General features: G+C 42.7%; 1 protein-coding gene across 15 annotated transcripts in view; it reads left to right on the top strand.

Annotated features, from left to right (window-relative positions):
- LOC132914430 (polypyrimidine tract-binding protein 2) overlaps positions 1 to 18,526 on the top strand; it is a 442,018-nt gene that overhangs the window by 140,450 nt on the left and 283,042 nt on the right. The gene's annotated exons all lie outside the window — the stretch shown is intronic.

The following is an 18,526-nucleotide window of genomic DNA, read 5'->3' as shown; positions in this document are numbered from 1 at the left end:
TATAGAGATCGGGCATTAAAAATGAGCAAAAACGAAACGAAAGATTAAAGCGAATTATTTTATCTTCGGACGCAGAGCGTTAACGACGTATCGTCGAAAATTCCGTGGGTTGTTTAATTCGGCCGCTGTAGGTTAATTAATTGTCGTTAATTAGCGCGGCTCTTTTCTCGCGTTACGCTAATAACGCCATGGTAATGCCGTTTTTTAATTACGCTCTATTACGCCACCCTTTTATTACGTTCCCTGGCGCGACCCGTTTCGAAACATTTAATTAGCCCGGCCGTCGAACGCCACACGAAATTGCCCCGTGAAAATAGCCAAGGTGCCATCACGACACCCGGGATGGGATGCTCGCTTTCTCCTCGTCTTTCCCATTCCAGAACCGATATTTCCGCTCTCTGACGGCCACCTTGTCAGCTTCTCGTCCACGTCTTGACCAAATGTTTCCACGTGTCTGTTTTCTTTAGGATATTTTTTCCATCAGATGATGCTCGGCTATCGCTAGACTTTGCGCGGTTAGCTGTGTTTGATGCCGTGTAACGTGGAAAAGTCGGACGTCTCTTTTGCTATTTCGATATTTTGTATTTTTCTTACTTCGGGTATCGAGCTGGTTTATTCCGGAAGAAATATCTTTTGTAGTTGGATTTTATCGGGTTATCGCGTTTAAAGTTAAAGATTGTTCTTCATTTTTTCTTTTTAACTTTTCTATTTTGCAACGAATCGATTTGGGGGAAATACCGATATATAATACAAAGGTTAGAGTAAATTTGGTGGTTGCGCCGCTATTATCGTTCGTTAAAAGACACTTTTTCTTGTCATAACTCTTTCAATTCACGGAGAAAGAATATTCATAGCTTTGACAATCGAGCACGACTGAACGGTGGTTGAATCCAAATAGAAGTATTTAACGTAAATTTGAAATAGGGAAATTCTCATAGAGGAAAGATAATAATTGTTCTCCATGAAGTTATCTTATAAATGCGTTATTTCAACTTCCTTAAACTTCTTTTAAGAATCCTTCCCCGTGGCTAAAGCCTCAAATAAAGAATCTTTTATCTTGTGTGTACGTGATACAGGGAACATTCGGTAAAATTACGATAGAATACGTGTACGAAACGGAGGTGCTTTTATAAAGATTGCTAAATAAAGGGTTTTCCATGATGTGACAGAGGAATTGTAATAAAGTTCCCTTTCTACCACGACGCACGAACAAAATGGGAGGCCCTCCATTCCGTTACAAAGGTCACGCTAGTAACATTTTCTTTGTTCTTTTTACTTATCCGTCGACTTACGTTTCAGTCTGTAACTTGAAAAACAAGGACAACTCTAATTCGAATTCCCAGTCTAGTGGCAAACGATGCGAGTTTTGAGCCACGCATTAGGCAGTCTGTTGTTACAATTCGATATTCGAGGAAGAGTCGTTTTAAAAATTGCTTTCTTCTCTGACATAATCCATATTGGGCTCGCAAGGGAGGATTATCTCGCAAAATTAACTCCCGAAAGTCCGACTATTTCCCGTTATTTCTCGTTATAGCTCGCTGTAACATCGGTAAATTCTTTTTACCAAACGACGGAAACTTTTTTTCAATTTTTTAACGCAAAATAGAAAAATAGCTGGATTTTCGGAGGCCAATCTCGCGGTGAATTTGGGCAGCAAAAGAAAATTGCGTAATACGCGCGATCTTTTGAATTTGCGGCTCGTATCTTCCCTCGTCTGTTCAACGTATGGCTAATTTTTTTCTTTTCGTTTGGTTCAACGCTGTTGGTATTCTAATTCGCAAACGATCGTAGAATCAACGGTCATCGCGGTGGAGAAAAAGAGAAGAAAAGAGATGGACTGGCGTACGATTGGGAAATCGATGGGGCCGTGTTGCCGGTGAAATTCTAAATAACCGATTGCACCCCAGAGAATCAACCACCAGGCGATTCGTTTGCCAAGCTCGACGAAGAGGAAACGGCGTTACCCGTTCGCAAAACGAAATTGTTTTGCTGGTTTCGACTCAACCCCTCGGTTGTCACTTTCCCGTAAATATTTATTCCCCCTTTTCGTTCCTAATTCTTTGTTTCTTCTCGGTTGATAAATACTAGCATTTGTCGTTTACTATAAAGATCTTGTCATATCGTTGGCGCGAAGAGAGGAGCTTTGCTAAGCCGGTCGATGAATTTCGATTTTCTCTGTCTTATATCTTATCTGGAATATATTTTTTCTTATTTCTTTGAATTATAATAAACAAGAAAAGCCAGCATTAAGCAGTCTCTCGTGTACTTCGTTAACTAATAATAAAAGTTAGGAGTCTTTTATATTTAGTAAGAAATTAGAATACAGCACGAATAGCCACGCAAAGCGTGTAATAAAAGTTAAGGATGATTTGACCGAGTATCGAGATTCGTTTACCCTGTACAAAGTTCGCTGGTAGTGCACTCTGCCAACCATATTATGTCTCATAAACGCATCATTTTCTCGAGTATTCGCGCAAGTAGTCGGTTGCTGTAAAAAGACGTCGTAAGACACGTACTGTCGGCTCCGAAACACCCGCAACAATGTTCGATCAAGATTTCGTACTATTTAAAGTCTACGTACGGAACAACGTTTAAATGCTATCGTGACTTTGCAACTTGCGTATACATTTTCAAACCGATTTCAAGCGGAATAAGAGTCGTCGATGGAACAAGGGTGGAAACAAGAATGGAAACTATACGAGTCTATGAATGCATCAAGGCGATCGCCACAGTCTACCGATATAATTTCAAAATGGTTCGCGTGATGCAGAAAATGTGTTCGTGAAAGACGTGCGTAAGTGTTGGGGTACTTTGGCGTATATTAGTTAGGTACATTAGCGATCCCTGTTTCGGAAATTCAGTCACCACGATCGCAAACAATCGCGACAGGTGGTCCTTTGTCGGAGAGAGGGGAACGTTGTCGTCCCGTAGTCGAGCGCGAGCGCATGCACGCGGTATTTATCTGGCGGAAACCGTGGCCATAACTTCGTTTCCATGGGAATTGTTTGGCAACAGGTGGGGAAAATTTCCACGCACAGGCCAGCCTGCACAGCCTCGTTTTGTCGTTCCAACCCCACCGAACGCTCCCTCTCTCTCTCTCTCTCTCTCTCGCTTTCTCGCTCTCTCGCTCTCTCGCCGCCCCTCAGCCATCCTCGCTATTTCCCCCACTACGCTCCGCTACGAATGGAACGATTCTGTTTTCCATCCTATCCCCTCCGTTTTCTATTCACGTAATTTCGCTACTTTTGCAAATTGCACGGCAGATGTATTCGTTGCGTTCGAAAATTTGCATGGAGTCGGAGAAGTGGCGAGGAAAAGATCGTCGGAAGAATTTCTTTCGATTTGGTCTTTCTAGGACGCAGCATTTTCAGGGTAGAAAGATCACAGTCGTGCAGAATTAATGCTCGTTTTTACTACTCGAAGAAGACGGAGAGGATTCCAACTTGCACGATCAGGAAATTAACTTATCTCGTTTGTTTTGTAAAATTTTATAGATCCTTTGTCTCATGGAAATTAAATTTAGTAAGTAAAATTAGCAAAATAAGGAAAGTGAATTAAATCTGCAAGTTTCGATTAAATGAAAAACCAATCGCAATTCCAAACTATCCGTAGAATTTCCTATTTCCGTAACTCAGTGTAAAGACCTATCTGTAAAAATGGCTATTTTTGCTTCTACCTACGAACAATTAGCATTTATCGGAAAGGCGGTGGGATCGGAAAAGTTGAAAGAAACGAGCGCAGAGGCGAAAACGTGGCAGCTTTCCGTTTCCATCCGATCCACGGTTACGAGGATAACGTTTTCAGATTATTTCGTTCGCAAGCAGGTCTAGAAACGGCCACCTTTTAGCATCCTCGTTGCTTTCTTCATTTTTGACGCTTCGTGTACCTGCATGTATATACGTCACACCTGCAAGCGTTTCTGATACAAAGTACACGCATAAAACGAGCGAATCCAGCCAGAGGCGGTCTCCGTATATTGCACCCCCGCGGATTGTCGCCGACATCGACGCGACGACCCTTGTACCGTGACTCTGATCTTCGACGCGATCACCAGAGAGCCTTCTAATTAAAATCTCGGAACTTTTTCCGTCCCCTGACGCGTTTCCACCTCGGTGAACAAGATCTGTGAACAGGGGACGAAAGGATCAAGGGTTCAGGGGTGGGAATAATTGAAATCGTTCAACCACCCCTCGCGCCAGCAATTAACACACCCGACTACTGGGTGCCATCTACGTGTCTTTTTTCTTTCTTCTTTTTGTCATTTCCATCTTTCTCGTTCGAAAGGTTTTTTTGGCTTTCGCTTGGCTGTATCTGCCGAGATTTATTTAATTTTTAGGGACGAGGTAGAGACGTTGGGGCTTTTTCCTTTCAACTTGTTTGAACAAATTGGCATCTTTTGTATGTTAATATCTTTTAAATATATTTACCATATATTTATAATATTTTTTACTTTATTCGTAAAATTAGTACCTCTTTCTTTGCAAGATTTTGTTATTTATAATATTGTACGTATATATATTCATGGAAGAGTAATAAAACTCTGGTGAGAGCAGGGTATCCGAGGAAGGGATCGATGGACGTTGGCGAGAGTCAGACAGGGTAACGAGGGGAGAGTTAACGGATGCCGGGTAAAAGCAGAGGGGCGAAATTGTAGATCGTGCGAACAAGGGAAAGACAGAATGCCTCGTAGAAGAGCGCGGTGAAGTTGAAAGGGAGAAAGAATCGAAGATGATCAGGAACAAGAAGGAGGAAGAAAATGTTCGGGGAAGCTAAGTGAACAAAATTCGAGAGTATTATAACTGTCTTAACCCCCATCGGTCTCCAATTTTCGCAGCTTAATTCCTCGTTCCTCGTGCGTCCGACTGGCACAATGATAAACCATCGCTCGAACGAAAGTACAGATGATTTTGCTGCTTGTCGCGTACGCATTCACACTGATTCTCCCGAATATCGATATCGAAATCAACGCGTGTCTAGCTAGCTGCGTTCCAAAGCTGTTGCACAACGAATGCACGATCGTCGTGCGACGATTACGAAGCGGCAAACTAGTAAGCAGAACGTAAGAATTACGCGTTACGCGGAATAACATCATCTTCTTCCACGAACGAGGGTCGAGTGCCGTAATTGCGCGAAATGTCGAATTTTGTAGGTACAAAACCACGTGCCGGCCTTTTTCAAGACCGGAAGACGGGAAAATAAAGTTATCTATTTACCTAATGAAATTCTACCGAAGAAGGGAGGATCGATTTGAATTTCGATAGTTTGCGGCTCGAGAGCAATATGTTACAGCGGCTGTAATAGCAACGAAGATAGCAGCAATAAACGTCATAATCGTGGTACTAGTAACACAATTAGAACTCACAATATACCCTGGAAAAGCAGATAACGCACGACAGCGATGCCAAATCTGGCAAACGACGTTTTCATTGTCCATCTTCCGGCTGGAATCACGTTATACAGTCGAAATGACATTTGTAAATTCAGGAATAGATTCGAAACAATACCCACGCACACCGAGCTGCACGCGAGTCGAAACGAGTTTTCCGTTTTGTCCTGTTCCTCGCGTGTGCCGAACCTACGAATTTTAATGAAAGCTGGAACTCGCGAATTGTAAATAAACCGGGGCTGCAGGCGAGCCCCGAGCTTGATTAATCTTGATGAATTATTACAAACCATCCCGCTATTTCCTCCCGTAAATGCAAAACATTATCGCGAATTCGTATCGCGAGCATTGCGTTTCATTTGTAATCATCGCCAAATTACGATCGGCCGTTATTGATTCGACCGGTAACAGAAGCCAAATTTCATGGTAATTAAATCACAAACGAGAACGTTGTTATAACATACGACGGTATCCCTGAATTTTTAATTGTTATTAATAGACTGTGGACTTTTATGTATTTGGGTGAAACTTGCAGATGCAAAAATACAGAGAATATAGGTAATATGTAAAATTATGTAAAATTATGTAAAATTATGTAAAATTATGTAAAATATTCAAAATGTAGTAACCTTTATGATATTTAATAGATGAAGTAGCTTTTCGACAGCTCCAAACAGCTGCAATTTTTCGATTGTATTCGGAGAAATATGAATTTGCATAAATATCCTCTTCTGTTCTTCGTTTATCAGGGTTTCTACAGTGGCGGACGAAGGAAAGTTCGACACTTGGATTTCTACGTTTACATTCTCGATGACAGAGATTTATCGTCGTCAACAGGTGCGTTTGAACGAATTTAGAGACTCTGAAAATTCCGTATTTATTACCATAATTCGAATGTCGCTACGTATGGGATATTTTTGTATCTTCGATAGAGACACTCTACTCCCACGATAAATCAAGCGACCAAGCGAGAAACACCCTAAATCCGGAAGATATTTGAAGAAATCTACAATTGAATTACCGATAACCATTGGACGAGGAAAATCCTTCTTCGAAATTTGTTAGAAATAACATTACCCTTGGTCTCTTCCTGCGACCAAAAATTCCATGGCAATCCGCCCTTATCGCGGCCCGAGTCGTAGGAGGAAAACATAAAGCGAACGAGTGGAAGCATAGCGGGGATGCTTTATGGGCCAATAACAGGGGCGTGCGTCTTGTCGTTGTAAATTATTAAGCCGCCCTCGGCGCGGCCGATAAAGCTTCGCGAACCTGATATCCGTGGCGTTGGCGAGCTTGCAACACCGTGCTCTTCTGGGCAGGAAATAACGATTCACTCGACGACACCGTGTACATTGTACATACGGTAAATCATCGACGAACCCGGCGAACGCTTCCAACGATGTACGACGTGTTGTTATAAGAGAAAAAAGCCGGTAGCTATTAAAAGTCGAAACGAGGGCGATATTTTCCGGATCTAAAAGGTGGCCGTTGGGTCGTTCTTTGTCTCCTACACGTGGGCTAGTTTGTGTGCTTAGGAAATAGGTTGTCTAACAAAGGACGATGTAATTTTATCCATTTAGCGAGCTTCTACTTTAACCGTGAAAGAAATGTACGGTAATTGTTTGAGAGTACACTTTCTCGTTGGTTTTATCTTTCTATCGATAACGCGGCGAGTTCTTCCCGAAAGAATTATTTTTTCTCGTGAAATTTTTCTTAGTATCTATACGAATCGATGCGAATACGATTATTTTTGCCCGGTTCCGATGGAATATTTTATTTTCAGGCTATCCTATAGCGCTTCGTGCCAATCGTAGCTTTTGCCGAAACGTCCTCCTGGAAGAATTATTTTCTCTTATTTGTCTCAGAATTTCTAAAGGATTTTTCAACAATTTATACGGAAATAGCCTCTTTGATTCTAAGCTACTTTATAGCGCTTTATGAAATTTATTTGATTTCTATGCTTCGATATGTTCCTCACTTTGCTTTCGTTTTAAAATCTTTAAAGTCAAAATTTACAACGAGTAGAAATTTAAATTGCCACTGAATTTCAAATAGCCAGTCTGAAGAACCCAAACGACCCAGGAAACGAAATAAAATTCAAGCTCTGCGAGTACAAACCGTTGAGAGATGAAATTTAACTAGACTAGTTCTCAGCCGTCCGAACACACGTCTAGAGAGCAACGAGTCGGTTATGGTCGCCACGAAGGGTGACGATGTTTCGCCTTAGAAGGTCGTCTTAAGTGCCCCTTAATATTAAGCAGGTTGGGTCTTTATTGGCAGGGCTGCCACATTAATCCAGTTACAGTGTGCACGGTCCGGAAATTTGTAGACGGTTATAAATTTTAAAACTTGTTCACGCACCTGCGTTCGAGCGGCCCTCTTGGCTTACGGGGGTTAATCGACCGACTTGAAGTATTTTGCGTATCGAAACTACCCCCGGCGGTCTATACGCAAGGAGAGTAATGTTGCGCGAATAGCGCTGATTAGCGCAAGTTAATTTTATCTATGCTTAGCTCCAAAGATCTAACTTAGATCCAAAGGTAATCGACATAACTGAGAACCCTAAGGATCCTAAGAATTCTAAGCTGTTTCAAGAACTCTTAAGCGCTCGCAGTACTCCGAGATACTCGAGGCACCCCAAATCGAAAAATTTTGCTTTTTTCATTGCAAGATGTTCTACTCGATGTAAGTGTTTGATTTCTTTTTGTAAATGGACGACAGTAACGTTAATACGCGAACTGGGAGGACCTGTATCTGTCTGTCGATACTGTTTGAATAGTACAAGTTTTGCTTCGTCTTTAGTACCAGTGGATAATTCTGTGCAACCGATCCTACGTATATTCGATCGACAATTTTCTTTCTTTGGATCGGTCAACTTTACAATTTGTCCTGTAAGGACATTTGGTAAATCTTTCGAGCTGCCGGTCGTAAATGCAACGCGTATCTGTTTTTAAGCGTAGTAGATTCTCGAGCAAAAGCAAAAATTGTTTTACCGTTGCGGCAGAAAGTCATTGGGATGCCTCCCCGCTACCGATCGTTATTGCAGGTAGGCTGAATTTCTTGATTTTGTATTTGTCGCTCGAGCGTACAATTTCCTCAGCGACTGACGCGATCTTCGGATCTTTAGCACGGGGTCGTCTGCTGCGACCCTGAGCGCGATGGCTCCTAATTTAGCGATGTATCTGCTAGCTGGCAGGCTCCACAGCTCGATACCGTACGTCCTTTTACGTTAGAAAGTTGAACACGATGTTCGGACCTAGGAAAAACTCGAGCAATCCCGAACAGCAAATCCACGAACCAAATTTACGCGCGATCGTCCGCGATTCGTGCAAAATTCTGGGATCCCTGTTCGCAAACTTTGCCCATCAACGCAGTCTTTGAACGGTAAAATTCTCCGCTTAATTACCGGACCGTGAAATCGTACTTTTCATCGACGTATTAATCGATAAACATATTTAATTAACGCGACGGGCCGTGTGGCTCGCGAAGAGAGAAAAAAAAGAGTTGGTTGGATATTTAATAAATCGGCGATACGCAAAGCGGCGGTCTCTTCTCTGCGGAAACGATATTATATTTCGGCTAATGAGACTGAAAGTTGGCTGACGGGCAGAGGGTGAAGGGCGGGTAGGAGCCAGCGTGAGCCTGATTGGTCGGCTATTAACGACGCCCGAGCCGTAACGATCATGCGGCGCGCGACAAATACAAATTAATTAATAACGTTCATAAACCAGTCCGGCCGAGTAGCTTTAACGGCTGGCCCGGCTACCGGGGGTTAGTTAATACCCGTTAAATTATCTACGGTACTTACGCAAAGATCATTAATTTATGTTCTGTCCTGCGCCGCTGCTTTTCGCGTTCGCGCCACCAGAGATGTTTGCGTTGCGGATCAAAGCTGCGCCATCTACGTTGCGTTGGCCAACGTGCCTGGTGTTGGCGAATCGGAGTGAAGCGGAGCTACGTTATTACGGAACTTCTTGGGTGTCCAACGATTTACGGTTACTCGCGTTAATATTCCGATCGTATTTGCTGTCTTGCGCCACAGCGGGTCCTTTAAATATCGCGTTGCTTATTCCGCGAACGTGCGAACCGTTTGTCGTATTTTGATAACGCGCGAACAATTTCTGCCCGACGATGACGTTTGATCGTGCGATAGATTTCAAAAATTGTTTCCTTAGCGCACGATTTACGCGCATAAAGTTGAATCGCAATTCGTACGCCTTATTTTCATAGTTAGTTATTTTCGTTCGAAATAAACGGTTCTTCAAAATTCATATTATGCGAAAATGGCTAAACAATATTCGGAGCTTGTACGTTCGACGTTTTGTCCGGTTTCTTCGTCGACTCGTGGCCTTTTAGCTTCGAATCGCGCAACAATCGTAATAACGGTAAATTTCCGCCAGAATTTCCACGGACCCTTTACAAATTAATCTACCAAAAACACCCGTCCAAATGTCAACGATTCGTTCCAGTTTAAAGTTGGAACAGCCGCGGGCCACTTTGCCGTCATTAATCACCCGTCTATTATTTGCACTCGATCACCGGCTCGTTCATTACATTAATTAGCATCGATGAATCGGAAACGTCCGAAATATATTCCTGTCGTTAATGGATTGTCCCACGGTACTCGAACGAAAATTCTGCGATCGTCGAATCCTGTTTCTAACACCAGTGGCGCCGTTGAATTCCCTAGACAGAGACTCGCGATTCGTGGTAAAAAGCCAAGTAACGAGTCTTGCTCTCGTTTCTATAACGAGTGTCCAACTTCTTCGCAAACATTGTCGTTTATCTTTAGAACGAATTTTCAGTCTGATACGTTAAACTTAATTCCAGTTGTCTACCAAAGACGATCAAATCCTAAGAAAAATGCATAATTCGTTGTAATTTAAGTTGAAAGTACGATTTTTCGTCGTACTCTCCTCTCGAGGAGCGAGAAACGATGAATTATCGCGAAAATAATTCGCGTTTATACACAGCCTTCGTTTCTTTGCACCGGTCGCTTGCAACTGCTTGGAAATCATCGTAGAACGTCAGCCCAGCCTCTTAAACGTAATCGCAATCGCCCGAAACCGCGCAACGTCGCTCGCATCCCCTACGTCTCTTGTTAATTAAGAGTAATTGCTATCCGTGTCCCTATCCGGGACAAACAGACGGTTTGTCCTGCAGTTTGCAATCACTTAATCGCGAAACCGAGCAACGAGTGACGGCCAACTCGCTCTTCCAACTCGAATTCTCGTAATTACAGATGCTAAACGGGCAGAAACGTCAAGCCAAGTTGCTATTTCAGGCGACACCGATCCTTTTGACGTAAACAGCAGCTTGTCTCGCGGAATTTCTTATTTGTAAAAGTAATTAACCCTTAACGTTGCGACTTTTAATCGTGAATATCGACCGACGACTCCAACTTATTCTCATCGTACTTCCTTTCCTGAGGAATCTTGTAAAGTATATAAGCATATATCACGCTTGTTACTAGTGCCCGAAAGAACAATTTACGCCACCATTTCGACGATTTTCTCAGGAAACGATATGCTTCAGTGCTTGAGAATCACATTTGGAGCATTTAGGGTTTAAGGACAACAATTTTCACCAGAAAGACACACCCACTTTTGCTTTGAGAAACTAGAATTTGCTATTACCGTGTTTTACAGTTGAATAATTCCAACTAAATGGTCAGAAACAATCGTATCTACTCGTTCGTGTATCTTGGATGGTAATCGAAGGAACAATTTCCACCAAAAAGATTCGGCTATTTTTTTAGCAACTAGAACTTGTTTTACTACTTGTTTTACGTTTCAATGATTCCAACTGGATTTCAACGAATAACTTCAACGAAACAGTCGAAAATGCTTGTAGCAATTTGTAAGGTTGGCGGTCGTAACTGCAAGAACAGTTTCTACCAAAAAAATTCATCCCTTCGCGTCCGTCGGAGCAATCGATGAAACGATGCAACCCTCGGTGACTAGAAACAAGCCCAAAAACTCCCGTCGAAGCCCCATGCCGTTGGTAGTGGAACCACTGGCCTAATAAACCTGCCCTAACCACGTAACAGGCGTAAATCGCGAGGCGACGATAAAATCTGCGAGGATGTTGGCCATTTTTATAGTCGAGCCTGTCATCCCGCAGCTGCGATCGAATCCCTTTATTCGGACGAGTGTGACGAACGTTCGTTCGACTATATTCTGATTTACGATCAGGCTGTTTCGATGGTGTACCATGAGCCTAACGATCCACCAGAACCACGATGGACACCCGGCTGCGCGGTATCATTCGATTCTCGAGAATTTAGATTTAATCGCCGATTTGATGGCCGGGTTAACCGCGAAAAAGTAACGATGCCCTGTTGGTCGAACGGATGTTGGAGAAAAAATGACGCGTGTAACGCGTGGCTTGCCAAGCTTACTCGACGAGCTACGCAGCTGCGTTTTTTCGCTTACGTTTCGAGCTTACCGATCATGAATTACACGATGGAAGATCGTAGAAATTGAAAGTTACATAAAAATTGCAAAAGTTATAAAATACGGAGCCCAACTTTTTTATTATTTGGAAAACTGGAAATTTACGGGAGAATAAAGAATCACGCTCTTTAAAATATAAAGAGCTTTTTACTTAAACGCGTTACACGGGCGATGGTCTCTTCGCTTTTCTGTAAATTCCTATTTTTCTATTTCCAAATAAACAGCTTCTTATCGTTCTCTATTTCCACGTAGAGAGGGGTTCGTGGAATGCCGTTTAAAGTAAAAAGCTCTGCCCGAAACATCTGAAAATTATTTGAAACTGCAGCCCCGTCGCGATCGCCGTTTCAAAATATATATATCCGCGAATTCGCATCTCGATTCTCGTCGTTAAAATCTCCGAATAGCGCCAGAGAGTAGATAGTTGAGTTGGAAATCGTTGCTTTCGCGTAGGTCGAATATTTCCAGAACGGAAAAGGCCTGGAAAGGCGTTGGGGTTCGGGTCGCTGGCACTTAGACACGGTTCGTTAGTCGTTGGAGATTGCATCTTGCTAGATTTACTGGGAACGTACGTCGACCATTACCAGCCGATTGCTAGCTCGAGTGCAATTTCGTTTCTGGATATCGAAACGAAACACTCGTTTCTTAGCCCCGCTGCCTGCCATTTTTCGCCCTCTAGTCTCTTCACTCTCTGCATCTTCATTTTCTCTTCGAATAGCGGTGGTCTGTTCTTTCGAAGAAAGAGAATTCGCAAGTTATTGCAACGAAGACGATCGTTGTTAAAAATCGCCCCTTCGAGCGAGGATAATCTGCCTAAATTTTCTTTTTAAACGTTCTTTAACCAATTTAAAAACCATTTTAAAAGTGGTTCGTTACACACGTTCTAATTTCTGATTACGGTACCGATTACAATCGCGATAGCCGAGTCTCTCAACGGTGTGCACGATATTTCCAAATGTTTCGTGCAGCACATATTTTATATGCATAAGTGGTGTGTACAAATGTCCGAATACTTTCGTGAAAATCGTCGTTTCGCGTGCGACCTTTTACGATTTTCAACGCGTCATTACCTTCGCCAGTGATTTCGAGAAGATTCGTTACAGCTCGTTTCGCGTATCGATCTTTCCGTTATACCTGTTCAAATTCGCGCTACCATTTCTCGCTCTTTCTACCTGTAACAGGTTTGTAATTCGCTATTTCGAGCTTGGAAAAATCTATAATTTATACGTTTATACGTCCGTAGTCAGTTGGCGGTAATTGCATCGGAAACGAGTAATTCCATTTGTTGTGCTATTCTTGCAAGGTGAGATGCAATTTTTATAAAAAATTGAATCGAGGAGAAGCTTTGTTTCCGAGTAAAAGTGTTCGACAGAATGTTACGTTGAAAGTTATCGAGCAACTAGAAACAACGAAACCTCGTTGTTGCCCAATTGTGGGAAGAATTTTCCTCGATTCGTGAGTGGAATCTCTGTTTCCAGGGCAATATGACGCGAGTTTTCCCTTTTCTCGAATGGAGACAGCATCAGTCGCTGCGCGACAGCTCGTATTTCTTCGAAATCCTCGGAATAATAGAAAAGAGCACAACACGGCGACTCTATGGTGCACTGATGGCTTTTCCGATGCGCGCCGCGTGCACGAAACAACTTGGTCCGAAATTCCCCGCTTCGACTAATGGCGTCCGCCATTTTGCGACGCTGTTTTCTCCAATGACGACGATATTTCGATCCTTCTCCACAGATCTTACACATTTTAAAATGCACGGGGCATTTTTAATTTTACCGATTTGATTAGTTCGATTAGTTTGATAATTAAAATTTTGTTTGATAATCGGGATCAAAATTTTACATTTACCTGGAACTTTGTAGTCTTTGGACACTGTACGGACGACTTTAGATAAAAGTTTGGAAATTACGAGATTCGTTTGACGCGTCAAAATTTCACATATCGATCTTAATCTTGGTTTTGACACAAATAATCTGCTAGTAAGAACAAACTGTCGTCTGTCGGTGTTCTTTCTAGAAGAAACAGTCACCGAAACAGTCACGAACTTTCTCGACGGAGGACTTTCTGCGACAATTTATGAACGTAATTCGATTACCAAACAAAATTAGAGTAGAATCGGTAAAACTGTTCTGTCAAAGGCAGCCGCGTTAGCGCAAACCTTGCTTCTGCTCTTCGTTCCGACTAATTCATTTGCCTTTCTGTTAGCAAAATAATTACAAAAAGATGGAAGAACTAAAAAAGGGAGGTGGAAAAAGAATTGGAAAAACAAGGAGCGAGGAGAAACGAAGGGTAAGCTTTTCCAACGAATGGAAGACATACTTTTATCTTAATGGAATTCGTTATCGAGCAAAAATAATTCTCTTTGACGAGCAGCCGAGTGCCAGCGAGAGTCGACGGTGAAACGCGGTGTAATGGAAAAAGCGCGGGAAAAATCGAAACGCCGGAGGATCTCTCGCGGGGCTTGCACTCGGGTCAGAATTTTCTCGCAAGCATCTTGTCTTCTGCAGACACGAACAGAGATCTCTGTTCTGACCACTGAAGATCTCTCGAGGCTAAGAATCGATAAGAACGATGCTTGCAACAAGTTTCCTCGAGCAAACGTTTCGAGACAGTTTGTTCTTTTTGTTAAACGTTGCCGAGACCGTTGTCACATTGATTGGATGAATTAGTCGATGCGGATAGATTTTGCTGTTCCATCTTTCGTTGTCGATATTCCCAAGTTTGAGCAAAATTCTTAGGAATAAAAGTCAATATACTTTACCGTGCATAAATTAATAGACGTAGATAGATTTCGGTGTTGAACCTTTAACAACGAACACCAACGTAATTTACGACAAACGAACTGATAGATGGCTCTCGATGTTAAATACATTGAAATTCATCGAATTTATCTTTCATCGTCATCGTTACACCTAAATTTTACAAAAATTCCTAACGATATAATCGATTGTAGCGTATTCAGTTGGAAACGTCATTGGAGTTGCTTATGAAAGTTTGTTTGGTCGCGACTGTTTATCCCGAAGGAAACGCAGGATTTATTCCGCTATATTAATTAACCGGCGTAGGTGGAGGTGTCGGACGGACGTCGATGGGGAACACTAGAAAAGTAATCGAAGTAATGGCTCTCGAGAAGCGGTCGGCCTCGCTAATCGAGGACCCACAGAATTATCGACACATCCGCCGGGAGTTCCCATTCAGCTGGCCAAGTGTACTCGATGGCCGGCTTCGACCGCGGTCCCCGAAACGCCGAACAATTCAACCGCCGGGATGGAATTAAAAGGAGAATCTACTCGTGAGAAAGTTTTCGCCCAGGCTTTAGATCGATCTTCAGCCCAGTTGGTCGGTTGGTTCGGACGTATATCTACATATACCGGCCGAGAGTAACTATACTACGGAAAATTCGTATGTTCGCATCGCACGCGTTGTACGGAATATTATGAAATTTCGTGGGTATCGTAATGAGACTCGACTGGCAGGATTATACCGGTGCAGTTTGAACAGACAATCCGAAAACATACGTTAAATCTAAGAGAATACCAAATATAACGACAAGCAATCTTTTTGAAGTTAGGTGTTAAAAACTTTGTCGGAAAATCGAATGGAAAAAATGGTAATGTAAGGTTGGTGTAAAATATTTTTCGTTCTACATCGTTTCGAAGTAACGAATTTATAAATCAGGACCTACCAAGTTTTTCATCACCCTATGATAAATATAATGCTTGCTTCTCGAAGAAAGCAGAAAGAAATTCATCGAGATTGTTGTTTTTCAAACTTCAAAGTTTCAGAGTTTTAGCAAAAGGTTTTTCACGTATTTCTACGTTCTCAATTATAGCGTTCCATTGTACAAGCGAGTAATTGATCCTTTGTCGAATTATGCCGAATGGTTTGATGAACGTCACAGAGATTCCGAATGATTCCGGAAGGCTTGCCAGTTTCTGTAGTCTTTAATTAATCGACTATGGTTTAATTGGAACAAGGAAATAGGGTTTAACGAGAGACGCGTCGTTCGATCCTGGCGTTCTGCGTGGATTTATGACACGTCAATCGATATTGGAAATAGATGGTTCGAACGTTAGGTATTCCAAATGGGACTCGCAGATTTCGTAGCTTTAAATGAGAGAAATGGGAGAATATAACATTCCGGGATGTTACTATATTGAAACGATCGTTTACGCGAGCTTTCGATCCAGTCTTCAATTATAATTTACTCTTTGGACAGATTTAACCCATTATTTAGAACGAATCGTGTATATACATATCTACATATATAGTAAAATGTTTCTACATCTCGTCCTCCCACACGTAACACAGTCAAAACCGTGGCAGCATACTCTACGCTTGACATAATGGGCAAAAGTCCTTTCAAACTCTCTTTAAACCAAAGAGAACGCACAGTGATCGAAACTTACGTTCGAACGAGCACACTAGCGCCACCAGAGCCCGTAACTCCATTAACGGTTGCTCGTTACACGTCGCTAATCACGTTTCCATAAAAAGTCGATGAAAGGAGCGGAAATAAAAGAAGAAAAGCGAGGGAAAGAAAGGAGAAGGGTTTTCCGCGCGAACGAAAAGCGTTTGTAAACGATGTATCGATGCTAATGGTCGCGTTGAAAAAACGAAACGTCCAATCAACGGTGTCGTTTTCCTCTCCTGGTTTCAATTAGCTTTGATTGGCTGTCCAGTCTTAATTGAAGCGTTAGCGGTGACGCTCGGTCGAATTAATTTCTGCAATTAATAAAATCGCGAACGCGCCACGCTTATCGGACCCGATTTCTCTGTAAAAGGATCCTGGTCGAAACGGCGCGCCGTGCAAACGAAACGAACCGGTTCGCGACGCGCCGTTGTCCGCGAGAATCGAATTGTTCTGCCGTGAATAACGAGCGCTGTTGTTTCATCGAATTATCTTTACCCTATTGGTGTCGTTTTATGGCGGCCGTTAGCCCCAGAAAGCGACCAAGTTTTTCGCTTCTCTGCACCTCTTTTCACGGACGATCGCCTAGTAATTTGGACAAATGCGGCATCTTCGTTCGGGTCCGCGTTTCAATGGCTGATTGGAGCTAAAGCTTGGACAGTGGTGCGAGGACTCGGATGAATTGCGACGCGAGTCCAGACGGTGACACACAGTTCTTTGGTATTTGATTTTTCGTGGATCGCAAAAATGTGTTTAAACGTTGATCTCTTACCTTCCATTCCTCTGTCTTATTCCTAGCAAAATTTCGACGATGCGGGCTTTTCCTTTCGTTCGTAAGTCAGATACACGAAATTCGATAGATGTATGCAGGCTTGCACGACTACTGTAACCGTATACCGTTTACACGTTGCGCAAAACAGGGGCCGTAACTCGGCGATTATGAAAATATCGGCAAAGGGTGCACCGCGGGACACGTTGAAGAGATTAAAACGAACGGTATCGCTGATATTCCTCGCGGGTTTATTTCGCGTATGGACACGTTACAGAGGATCGAGCGTTACGGTCCAGTTAATGGCTAATTACCCGATTAACGCCGATTCGATTGATCGGTAATTATTTTACGAGCTCGATGTAGCCCGGGTCGTTCGATAGTTTGTATAGGAAGAGCCGGGGCATTATCGTCCCGCTATTCTCTTACGAATCACTTGGCTCTCTCGTTTTTAGCAGACTTAAAATCAATTTTATCGCGTAATTTTCCACGATTCGTCCGATTGCTTCCGTTCAATTGAGGCTCGCTCGATATAATCACCTGTTCAATGAAGTCGTTCGATAATTCTCCTGCGCCATTTCCCACCATTTCCCTCTTTCTTTATTCCTTTTTTTTTTTTGAACAGATTTTCAAAATGCCTTCAAAAATTGTTACGCTCATGGCTTTCGCATCGACTATTTTTCCAGCTGAATATTTATCAATTTTCTTTTTTATTCGAACGTCGGGAAACGCAAAGATGTTTCGTCGATTTTTTCCATGTAACGCGTATATCTTAAATCGAGCTTATTATAGTAAGAGTACAGTCGATTAAATTCAACAGCGAAATAAAATTAAAAATTCCGAAACGTTTGTTTATCGCAAATTCTGCGTAAATTCGCAAGTCCACTTCAATTTCCGGAACATTGCATCTGTCTCGAGAAATAGCCAAATAGTTCCTTGTTAATCGAATAAAACTGTTTATTTAATTGAAAATTAATCCTCGATAATGTTCACCGGTTGGTAAGTTGGTCAAGCTATGCGAAGGATGGAAAATCTACACGATGGAAAGCGGCGCGAATCGAAGCTGGACAAGGCTGTTGAAACTCGTTGGAAATAATCGGGGCTGGCAAACATGGAACGAGGGTGACGGGTTGCCTTCTAGTTGTGAACGACGTGGAAATCGTCGTCGACGTCTGAGACGATTAAAAGAGCGAAGAGTGCCAGGCGCAGCAGCCGGAAGAGCTGCAGGGAGAAAGGAAATAACGAGCCGACTTGGCCGGTGACTTTTTTTCTTCCTGCAGAGGGCCATTAGCGTGTCTATAAATAAAATAATCGCCGGCCGTGTCTTTTGTCGTGTCTGCCGAGCCTTGTCCTCGCTCTCTAATGTCGCGCGGTCGTCGTTTCACCGAACAATTGTTAGGGTAAGATCGGGCCGATCGATCCTTTGGTTAAAAGCAATCGCATCGTCGAAATCTCGTCGACGTTTCTCGAATAAGCCTTGTTCGAAGCCCTGCGCAACGTGCGTGGAC

The sequence above is a fragment of the Bombus pascuorum genome, chromosome 15 (genome assembly GCF_905332965.1).
Source record: "Bombus pascuorum chromosome 15, iyBomPasc1.1, whole genome shotgun sequence".
NCBI classification, from domain to species: domain Eukaryota; kingdom Metazoa; phylum Arthropoda; class Insecta; order Hymenoptera; family Apidae; genus Bombus; species Bombus pascuorum.
The sequence above is the reverse complement of the archived record's forward strand: the minus strand, read 5'-3'. Positions and strand labels throughout refer to the sequence as shown.